Raw genomic sequence first — 12,608 nt, forward strand, 5'->3', positions numbered from 1 at the left:
CCTGCAAGTTACAAACTGCATTATGATAACACACAGGACTGGTCAACCCCTTCCTACTCGAGCCACTAGGCAAAGCCTAGAGCAAAGACAAATCGCAATGGTGGCTGACCATTCGACTTGGTGGGCAAACGGCCATCCAATTTGATAATTATTGAATCAGATAAAAATGGGTGCCACCAAGAGCATGCCCGAATGGCGATGCAACCAATTACAGACCAAAATACACCAGCAGGTAAAAGTCTAAATTGACATATTGGGGGGGGGGGGGGGGGGGGGGGGGAAGAGAACATTTACATTAGGTGGGCAGCGACAGAGGCAGCGAGGCGACAGATGCTGCATCACAAGGCAAATTCCTGAGACATTTCATGCTGAAATCAATCGGGAATTGGCCTGCGAAGTATGGGCAGCCGAAAGACCTCTCTCTGATCAGATTTGATTACAGAGAAATCTGTCTCTTGGTCGAATCTGTCCATCATCGTTAGACGTATAGCCACCGTAACACGCAGCAGTAAGGATGAATTACTTGACAGCTTGATTTACTAATCAGCTGCCAGGTAATGAATTAGTAGCTTTACAAATCTGATTAGCTCTGTACAACGCTCTGGTTCAGCCCACAGTAATCCCGGTTCTTCAGAGAGAAAAAAAAAAAAGTTTCCCAGAAGATTATTCTTATTTTCATCCCCACAGCTGGAGCAGAAGTCTGGACAGGAAAGGTCCTAGCTCTAAGTAGAAAGACAAGCAACTGGGAGGGAGTCAAGCCACACACCACTGCACTAGAGAAAATGGCTGTATTGGTAGAAAGGGCAGTGCTGTACTCAAAGCACTAGCTCTGCTTATCAAGTTTCAATTTTACCTATAAGTGGGCATTAACGGGGAATTCTATACCCCAAGCAACCAATATACTCCTATTTACACAGTGCTCCAGAGTCCACATAAACACTCAAATAACGGTCTGCTAAGGCACTGCTTCTCCACCTTATGAAAACATGTACCCACTTAATGAAGATGGTGCTGGCCAAGCAAAGCTCCCCCTATTTTTGGGGTAGGTAACATCTCAACAGCCCTACCCCCCCCCCCCCCCCCCATGACATTATTAGGTGTACTGGAAATGCTTTCATGCTTCTAATTAAGCGACTTACAATCATATGTCCCCTCCACTGCCTAATTCGGGGAGAGGAAAATGAACTTACCATGTCATGGGAGGAAACCCACGTAGACACGGTGTTTGGACAACGTTTCAGCAGTCCTCACACGGTCAATCATACTCCTCCACGGCCAGTTTGTATTTGTCTGAAGACAAACGCGGTTTAAAATAGTACAGTGGAAGGTTTTTTTTTTTGTTTTATCTGAATGAAACGTATGTAGCGAATGAGAAGAGGAAGGGAAAACTGCTCACAGATGTATACATTCCAATATGGGCAGCAGCCTAGATCGCTGCATAGCTAGCTGTATTTGGTTGGATAGCAAAGCTTTTGTTGTGTGCCAGAGAGATACAGTCTAGGTCAGATACATTTACATATGGGTTTAGCGTCATCAACAGTAAGTAGTGTGGTCATTTCTGAGACATCACAGGGCAACAAATGCCACATTTTCTGCACTTATAGGACCACTATCACCAAAATCTTAAAATTTAAAATGCATGTAAAAATAAATAAATAGCACATTTCTTCCAGACTAAAATGTGCTATAAATTACTTTTCTCCTATGTTTCTGTGACTTATGCTGGGAATACACGTTTCGTTTTTGCCTTCGTTTCGATTGTGCCTTTTGTCCTTTTCGATCCCGAAATAATCGATCGTACGGTTAATATCACCACCCACGGTTTCGTTTTTTTTTCCGATTCTGATGGTTTCGTTCTACCAATGATCGAAGGCTGCAAAGAAACGAAACGTAGTACAGGGACGGACGGCATAAACGAATATATAATCGATCTGAACAGCCATCAAGCCTACCAATGGCTCGATTAGATGGATAAAGAGATATAATATTAAACATGTTCGATCACTAGTCGTTCGTTTTTGGGGTCTATTAATCGAAACTATAATGAGATTGGACCTGTTGGAAATAATAGACTCGACCCAACTATGAGCAGCACGGTGGCGTAGAGGTTAGCTCTCTCGCCTTGCAGCGCTGGGTCCCTGGTTCAAATCCCAGCCAGGGCACTATCTGCAAAGAGTTTGTATGTTCTCTCCGTGTCTGCGTGAGTTTCCTCCGGGCACTCCGGTTTCCTCCCACATTCCAAAAACATACAGATAAGTTAATTGGCTCCCTCTAAAAAATTGGCCCTAGACTACAGTACTTACACTTCATAAGATAGACATATGGCAATGGTAGGGATTAGATTGTGAGCTCCTTTGAGGGACAGTTAGTGACAAGATATATATATATATACACTGTACAGCGCTGTGTAATATGTCGGCGCTATATAAATACTAAATAATAATAATGACTATTTTCACATAAGTTTTCAACACTCGATTCGTTTACCAAACGAATCGAAGGCTAAAACAAAGGCAAAAACGAAACGTGTATTCCCAGCATTACAGTAGGTAGTAGAAATCTGACAGAACCAACAGAGAGCAGGGGGGCTGATCAGCATCATTGTACAAATCCTTTCCAGGGAATGTCTTTATAAATAAAAGCCTTGCTGAGAACCTCCCATGAAGTGGATGAGTCCAAAACCTGTTGGTAATGTCAGATTTCTACTACCTGCTATAAGTGACGGCAACATAGCAGAAAGGTAATTTATGGCTCATTTTACTCTGGAACATGTTTACATGTATTTTAAATTTTTCACGATATCCGACTGCAATAGTAAGTCTATGCGATGTTGACAGTGCATGCGGTGCACTGTGTGATTTTTTGAACTGAATCCACAGCCCTGGTTCCCTCTTAACGCGAGCTTTGTTAACTGAAGCAGTGAAGCACACTATTCATTGACTGTATGCTTCACTTTATGTAAGCTAAAGGTCACATAACGTGTGATGCGACCTGGCCAAAACAACAAGCAAGGAGTATGAATTCACACTATGCTTTGTCATAGATTTGTTTTGTTGCTTTGTATAGGATATGCTCATGTTGCTAATGAAGATCCATACGCTCATCCATACGTTATGAGATGAACTGTAAAAATAAAAGTGTTCCAACAGGACAGCGCACAGCAGGCAGGATCAGGTATCTGGAAGTGCCGCTAAGAATGAAAACTATAAAAAGGAGGAGAGGTGGGCTACTAAACTTCCAGGGAAATTTATGGGGTGGGGGAAAAAAAAAAACTAGACAACCAGAAAAAGCTATGAGGGTCTGTTCTCACTTCACTGAAGCACTGGTGCAATGTTAACCTATGCCAGTGATCTCACTGCCGCGAATGCCACCGATCATGGGCATTTCACAATTAGCAGCAATCACAAAACATCTTCCCTGACTCATTTTGCCGCGATGCAGGAGCAACTGCGATACAGTGCTTTTAAAAGCGCTGATTGCGATTGCTCTGAATCCCGAGAGTGTACAGTGATTATACCGCGCTAAGCAGTACAGTTTTGCTACTTTTAAGTGTGAATGAGCCCGACGGGAGGGCTGAACTCCTGGATTACAAAGGGAAAACCACGTGGATGACGGGAACCATTAGACTACCATCTCTAAGAATTGAGAGGGGAACCACTAGACCACCAGGGAAATTCTATAAGGAGAAGGGGGACTACCAGGGAAAGCTATAATGGGAGAGGGTAGTGCCACTAGACTACCAGGTAAAGCTATTAACGAGATGGGTGGGGGCACTTAACTGACAGAGAAATCTATAAGGAGGGGGGGGGGGGGGGAGACATTAGGCTACCCAGGGAAAACTATATGAAGGCTATAAGGACTGCTAGAACACAAGGAAAGGTATAAATAGAAGGGAGAACCACTAAACCACCAGGGCAAACTATAAGAGACAGACGGTTACTATTAGATCACCAGGTATTGGCACATTGCAGTACTAGGAGAAAATGCAGAAACATACGGTACTTTAGTTTCAAAACTGAATGTTGTCACCTTATGTTGACGCAGAAGCACAATTTAAGTTTTATGTTGAATACCAAAATATAATTTTGTGCTTTTTTTTTTAATTTACAGTTGCACTTAGAGCTCTTTCACACTTGGACGTTGCGTTGCAGGGGACGTTAAGATCACATAACGTTCCCCTAACGCAACGCATGGTGGTGCTAAAGGTGGACGCTACATAGAGCCACGTTATGCGATAGTGATAGAACGAAAACAGCGCATGCATATGAATCATTGCTAGCAGGCAGAGAACCGGCAATGATTCATATGAACCATTGCTAGCAGGCAGAGAACCGGCAATGATTCATATGAATCATTGCTAATAGGCAGAGAATGATTCATATGAATCATTGCTAGCAGGCAGAGAATGATTCATATGAATCATTGCTAGCAGGAAGAGAACCGGCAGTGCAGTGCAGTGAATATTAAAGGGAATGTCCAAGCAAAATAAAAAAATGAGTTTCACTTACCTGGGGCTTCTACCAGCCCCATGCAGCCATCCTGTGCCCTTGTAGTCACTCACTGCTGCTCCAGTACCCCACTGGCAGCTTGCCGACCTCGGAGGTCGGGGGCCGCATTGCGTACATTTTTACGCATTCCCGCTAGTACAGGTACATTAACATATACATTTTTACGCATTACTGGTTCAATGCGTAAAAATTTACGCATTGAACCAGTAACGCATACAAATGTATGTGTTCATGTTCCTGTACTAGTGGGAATGCGTAAAAATGTACGCAATGCGTCCCGCCGACCTCCGAGGTCGGCAAGCTGCCAGCAGGGGACTGGAGCAGCAGTTAGTGACTACGAGGGCACAGGATGGCTGCATGGGGCTGGTAGAAGCCCCAGGTAAGTGAAACTCATTTTTTTATTTTGCTTGAACCTTCCCTTTAATTAGTTAAATTAATTAAAAGTTATAGCGGTTACAAACTATGGTGCAAAAAGTGAATTTTCCCATTTTCAAGCATCTATGACTTTTCTGACCCCCTGTCATGTTTCATGAGGGGCTAGAATTCCAGGATAGTATAAATACCCCCCAAATGACCCCATTTTGGAAAGAAGACATCCCAAAGTATTCACTGAGAGGCATAGTGAGTTCATAGAAGATATTATTTTTTGTCACAAGTAAGCGGAAAATGACACTTTGTGACAAAAAAAAAAAAAAAAAAAGTTTCCATTTCTTCTAACTTGCAACAAAAAAAAATGAAATCTACCACGGACTCACCATGCCCCTCTCTGAATACCTTGAAGGGTCTACTTTCCAAAATGGGGTCATTTGTGGGGTGTGTTTACTGTCCTGACATTTTGGGGGGTGCTAAATTGTAAGCACCCCTGTAAAGCTTAAAGGTGCTCATTGGACTTTGGGCCCCTTAGCGCAGTTAGGCTGCAAAAAAGTGCAACACATGTGGTATTGCCGTACTCAGGAGAAGTAGTATAATGTGTTTTGGGGTGTATTTTTACACATACCCATGCTGGGTGGGAGAAATATCTCTGTAAATGACAATTTGTTAATTTTTTTTACACACAATTGTCCATTTACAGAGATCTTTCTCCCACTCAGCATGGGTATGTGTAAAAATACACCCCAAAACACATTATACTACTTCTCCTGAGTACGGCGATACCACATGTGTGGCACTTTTTTGCACCCTAACTGCGCTAAAGGGCCCAAAGTTCAATGAGTACCTTTAGGATTTCACAGGTCATTTTGAGAAATTTCGTTTCAAGACTACTCCTCACGGTTTAGGGCCCCTAAAATGCCAGGGCAGTATAGGAACCCCACAAATGACCCCATTTTACTCATTAGACTTTGGGCCCTTTAGCGCAGTTAGGGTGCAAAAAAGTGCCACACATGTGGTATCGCCGTACTCGGGAGAAGTAGTACAATGTGTTTTGGGGTGTATTTTTACACATACCCATGCTGGGTGGGAGAAATAACTCTGTAAATGGACAATTGTGTGTAAAAAAATCAAAAGATTGTCATTTACAGAGATATTTCTCCCACCCAGCATGGGTATGTGTAAAAATACACCCCAAAACACATTATACTACTTCTCCCGAGTACGGCAATACCACATGTGTGGCACTTTTTTGCACCCTAACTGCGCTAAAGGGCCCAAAGTCCAATGAGTATCTTTAGGATTTCACAGGTCATTTTGCGAAATTTGATTTCCAGACTACTCCTCACGGTTTAGGGCCCCTAAAATGCCAGGGCAGTATAGGAACCCCACAAATAAGGTATTCCGTTAGGAGTATGGTGAGTTCATAGAAGATTTTATTTTTTGTCACAAGTTAGTGGAAAATGACACTTTGTGAAAAAAACAATAAAAATCAATTTTCCGCTAACTTTTGACAAAAAATAAATTCTTCTATGAACTTACCATACTCCTAACGGAATACCTTAGGGTGTCTTCTTTCTAAAATGGGGTCATTTGTGGGGTTCCTATACTGCCCTGGCATTTTAGGGGCCCTAAACCGTGAGGAGTAGTCTGGAAATCAAATTCCGCAAAATGACCTGTGAAATCCTAAAGATACTCATTGGACTTTGGGCCCTTTAGCGCAGTTAGGGTGCAAAAAAGTGCCACACATGTGGTATCGCCGTACTCGGGAGAAGTAGTACAATGTGTTTTGGGGTGTATTTTTACACATACCCATGCTGGGTGGGAGAAATAACTCTGTAAATGGACAATTGTGTGTAAAAAAATCAAAAGATTGTCATTTACAGAGATATTTCTCCCACCCAGCATGGGTATGTGTAAAAATACACCCCAAAACACATTATACTACTTCTCCCGAGTACGGCAATACCACATGTGTGGCACTTTTTTGCACCCTAACTGCGCTAAAGGGCCCAAAGTCCAATGAGTATCTTTAGGATTTCACAGGTCATTTTGCGGAATTTGATTTCCAGACTACTCCTCACGGTTTAGGGCCCCTAAAATGCCAGGGCAGTATAGGAACCCCACAAATGACCCCATTTTAGAAAGAAGACACCCCAAGGTATTCCGTTAGGAGTATGGTGAGTTCATAGAAGATTTTATTTTTTGTCACAAGTTAGTGGAAAATGACACTTTGTGAAAAAAACAATAAAAATCAATTTTCCGCTAACTTTTGACAAAAAATAAAATCTTCTATGAACTTACCATACTCCTAACGGAATACCTTGGGGTGTCTTCTTTCTAAAATGGGGTCATTTGTGGGGTTCCTATACTGCCCTGGCATTTTAGGGGCCCTAAACCGTGAGGAGTAGTCTGGAAATCAAATTCCGCAAAATGACCTGTGAAATCCTAAAGATACTCATTGGACTTTGGGCCCTTTAGCGCAGTTAGGGTGCAAAAAAGTGCCACACATGTGGTATCGCCGTACTCGGGAGAAGTAGTACAATGTGTTTTGGGGTGTATTTTTACACATACCCATGCTGGGTGGGAGAAATAACTCTGTAAATGGACAATTGTGTGTAAAAAAATCAAAAAAAGATTGTCATTTACAGAGGTATTTCTCCCACCCAGCATGGGTATGTGTAAAAATACACCCCAAAACACATTGTACTACTTCTCCCGAGTACGGCGATACCACATGTGTGGCACTTTTTTGCACCCTAACTGCGCTAAGGGGCCCAGAGTCCAATGAGTACCTTTAGGCTTTACAGGGGTGCTCAAAATTTAGCACCCCGCCCACTTGCCAGGACAGTTAACAAACCCCACAAATGACCCCATTTTGGAAAGAATAGACGCTAAGGTATTCCATGAGGGCCATGGTGAGTTCATAGAAAATTTTATTTTTTGTCACAAGTTAGCGGAAAATGACATTTTGTGAAAAAAAAAAAACAAAAACAAAAAAAACACAAAACCACAATTTCTGCTAACTTGTGACAAAAAATAAAACATTCTATGAACTCACCATGCACCTCACGGAATACTTTGGGGTGTCCTCTTTCCAAAATGGCATCATTCGTGGGGTCTGTCCTGGCATTTTAGGGTCTCTGCAATCATTACATGTATGGCCAGTATTAGGAGTTTCTGCTATACTCCTTATATTGGGCATAAGGGTAATGCACTGTGGGCTGAAAGGAAAAATGAACGTCAAACAATCAATCAATGTGGATGAAAAAATATCTGCCAAAAAATTTTGAAAAAAAAAAAAAAAAAAAAAAAAAAAAAAAAAGAGGAGGAAGGCGTCTGCCAGGACATAGGAGCTGCCGCCCCAAAAATCCAAACCCCCCAGCTCGTATGCCCTGGCAAACCTGATTTATCCATTCACACCGATCGATGTGGATGAACAAATCATTGCCAGAGTTCTTTTTTGATACAAAGTGTTTGCCAAAGCATATGAATCCCCAACACCACTCCTCGGCCCATATGCCTCGGCAAACATATCTTTTTGACTGCGGAGGAGAAATCTCGTCCTGCAGCGCTGCATGCACCGACTTGTGTGTAAGCTGACAGACGCGCAATGTTCTGTCAGGATGCACCATCAGTGCTGCAGCTGATTGGTCGGTCTGGATAGAAAAAAAGAGAGAAGAAAAAAAGACAAAACAATACAAAAAGGAGGGGAAGGCGTCTGCCAGGACATAGGAGCTGCCGCCCCAAAAATCCAAACCCACCAGCTCGTATGCCCTGGCAAACCTGATTTATCCATTCACACCGATCGATGTGGATGAACAAATCATTGCCAGAGTTCTTTTTTGATACAAAGTGTTTGCCAAAGCATATGAATCCCCAACACCACTCCTCGGCCCATATGCCTCGGCAAACGTATCTTTTTGACTGCGGAGGAGAAATCTCGTCCTGCAGCGCTGCATGCACCGACTTGTGTGTAAGCTGACAGACGCGCAACGTTCTGTCAGGATGCACCATCAGTACTGCAGCTGGTTAGTCATTCGCTCGGTCCACCTGGAAGGTTATTGGATGGAAAAAGAGAAAAAAAAACCCAAAAAACAAGCAAGCAGCAAAGCAATTACTTCATTAACATTAATAACTTTTGAACTTTTTTAATAAAAAACTTAACATTGCAAACCAAACATTAACTTCTTTGCTTACCTGTTTTTTGTTTTTTTTTAACTTACCTCCCGAGGACAAACCTCTCCTCCCCCATGGAACAATGTGCGAAGTGCAAATTGCACAGAGTTGTGGCGAAATACATTACGCAATTTGTCCCAAGTGAAAGGAGAGGTTTCTGGCAGCCCTGTGTATTAGGGTCTCTGGAAACCCGATGTTTGGTTTCACACTGCATATTGACATATCCGGTGGGTCGAGCCCGCCGCACCGTATCGTCCAAAACAGACCTTCAGGCAATACCACAAGAGTAGCATTCGGCCTAGTAATGAACTGCGTCGCCATAGACTAACATGACTTCCGCGCCGATCGATATTGCCACAGAAGCCACGCAGTAACGTAGGCATGCACTAGCGTTAAGTCAAGCACTTCCGGCGTAGGGGGGGACCGCAAAGTGTGACTTTTGCTAGGCATTTTGCCCTAACGCATCGCAGCAGTGTGAAATAGCACTGAGAGACCCTTGTGTGCCTACCGCTGTGTGTGGAGTTCCCTACTCTCTAATAGTGTACCTGCTCGTGGTACCTCTCAAAACACTCCCCTAGGCATAGGCCAGGCTGGTCAGGACAGGTGGGACAATAAACAGTGGTGTCACGCCTTATTCCAGCCCTGCTGCAGACACGACAGCGTTTTCTTCGGATTCGTTGACCTGGGGTAGTCGGAATTGGATAGGCGTAATGCCTTCCATGCAGCCGGCTAGTTGCATCTTGGGGTTGGGCCACGGCACCTCCTGGATACAGGAGTTCCATCACGATCTGTTTATTAAATTGAATAAACGAGCCAGTTCTCCCAGCCTTACTGTAGAGAACAAAGCTGTTGTAAATTGCCAATTGAATGAGGTAAAAAGACACTTTTTTATACCAGCGTCTTGTTTTTCGGGCAACTAAATAGGGCGCTAACCTCTGGTCATTGAAGTCCACCCCTCCCATGTTAGTATTATACTCGTGGACGACAAGGGGTTTTTCAATGACCTTAGTTCGCCGTTGAATTTCAACTGTCGTGTCTGCGTGAATGGTGGACAGGAAGTAAACCTCCCTCTTGTCCTTCCATTTCACCGCGAGCAGGTCGTCAGCACACAAGGCGGCCCTCTGCCCCCGTTGAAGTCTGGTGGTAATGAGCCGTTGGGGGAAGCCCCGGCGACTAGGCCGCACGGTGCCACAGCATCGGATTTTTTCTATTTTTAAGTGCTGAAAGAGGGCCACACTTGTGTAATAATTGTCCACAAAAAGATGGTACCCCTTCTGGAACAAGGGTGACACCAAGTCCCACACAACCTTTCCACTGCTCCCCAGGTAGTCAGGGCATCCGACCGGCTCCAATTTTGAGTCTTTTCCCTCATAGACCCTAAAACGACATGTATAGCCTGTGGCCCGTTCACAGAGCTTATACAGTTTCACCCCATACCGGGCGCGCTTGCTTGGGATGTACTGTTTGATGCCAAGGCGCCCGGTAAAGCGTATGAGGGACTCGTCTACGCAGATGTCCTGGTCAGGGGTATAAGCATCTGCAAATCTGGATGACAGGTGGTCTATGAGGGGTCGAATTTTGTGGAGCCGGTCAAAAGCAGGGTGGTCACTTCGATGACAGGTTTCGTTGTCATTGAAGTGCAGGAAGAGCAGGATGTTCTCAAATCGTGTCCTGGACATGGCAGCAGAGTACAGGGGAACATGATGTGCTGGGTCCGTAGACCAATAAGACCGCAACACATTCTGCTTTACTAGTCCCGTGTGAAGGAGAAGGCCCAAAAAAATTTTCATTTCGGAAACTTGGACTGGTTTCCACCGAAAAGGCTGGGCAAGGTACTTTTCCAGATTGGCGGTTATATATTGTGTGGCCTTACGGTTGGTCTCTGCCACAATTAAGTCCAAGAGATCCTGGGTGAAGAACAGATAGAAAAAGTCTAGGGCCGATCCTAGATTATCTGTCTCCACCTGGACTCCAGACTGGGCGGTGAAAGGGGGAAGTACGGGTGCGGCGGAATCAGGGGATTGCCAATTTGGGTTTGCCAGCACCTCTGGTAAATTAGGGGTAGTACGGGCCCGTCTTCTTGGTGGCTGCGACTGGGATCTTACTGCACGTGCCACCGAACCAGTTTCAACTTCCATGCTGGTGCTCGCCACTTCACCAGGGTCTACGGAAGTACTGGTGCTAGGTCCAGGAGATGTTGTGCTGCTGGTGCCTGCCCCACCATGAAATCTCAGACCAGCACGAACACCACTCTGCTGCCCTTGAGGCTGATCCTGCGCCACCTGCGGTCCAACAACATGGGGTGTGGTACGCCTGGCTTTAGCCGGGACCTCAACCTCGTCATCACTATCGGTCAGTGAGCCACTGCTCAATTCAGGTTCAAACTCTGACCCGGAAGATTCGTCGAATGAGGCGTCCCAATCGTCCTCATCCGACTGGGCCATGTACCTGAGAACCTCATCATCGGAATACCCCTTTCTTGCCATGGTGGGCTGCTAAATTTAGGGGGTATTCCTCTGAGACTACGCAGAAAAAAGAGCACCTACCTAGCAAAAGGGAGTATTTGAGAGGTAGAAAGCTGTGCTCACTGAGTTTTGATAAAAAAAATAAATCAAAACTGAGGTTTACAGTGCCACAGCTATTGTACAGTGTTTTTTGCAGTGATCAGAAAAAAAATTCTGTCACTGCGGTGGGGCGGGCTGAACGCAAGTGCAGGCGAACGATCAGGCCTGATCGGGCAAACACTGCGTTTTTTTTGTGGATCCTAGTGACCCTAATAGATCTGACTGCGATCAGTAATGATCACTTACAGATACTATATAGTACCAATGTTGATTAGCGACAGTGATGACGCTAATTAGTGACTGTGGTGCAGTGGGCTGAGCACTAACTGACACTTACAAAGGGGCCTAGCTAACTGGCCTAACTGCTAACACTAGTGATACTAAAAAAGTGACAGTTTTCACTGTTTTTAGATCACTTGGATAGTGACAGGGGGGTGGTGGCGAGTGGGGAATCAGAGGCAATCAGAAACAATCACAGGACAATCAAAGGCAATCACAGGGCAATCGCAGGCCAATCACAGGGCACTCAATTCCCGGGACAATCAAAGTCAATCACAGGGCAATCAAACCAATCACGACACAATCAAAGCCGATCACAGGCCAATCAAAGCAAATCACAGGCCAATCACAGGGCAATCAAACCAATCACGACACAATCAAAGCCGATCACAGGCCAATCACAGGGTAATCACAGGGCAATCAAAGCCGATCACGGGACAATCAAAGCCGATCACGGGACAATCAAAGCCGATCACGGGACAATCAAAGACGATCACAGGCCAATCAAAGGGCAATCACGGGACAATCAAAAAAAATCACGGGACAATCAAATACAATTACAGCACAATAAAATTGAATGTCAGCACAATGAAATTGAATATCAGCACAATCAAATACAATGCACTGGGAAGGTGATTGGGGGGGGGGGGGGGCTGAGGGCGATCTAAGGGTGTGGGGGGTTGATTAGGTGCCCGCACGGGGCAGACTG

Source organism: Hyperolius riggenbachi, chromosome 12, assembly GCF_040937935.1.
Source record: "Hyperolius riggenbachi isolate aHypRig1 chromosome 12, aHypRig1.pri, whole genome shotgun sequence".
NCBI lineage: Eukaryota > Metazoa > Chordata > Amphibia > Anura > Hyperoliidae > Hyperolius > Hyperolius riggenbachi.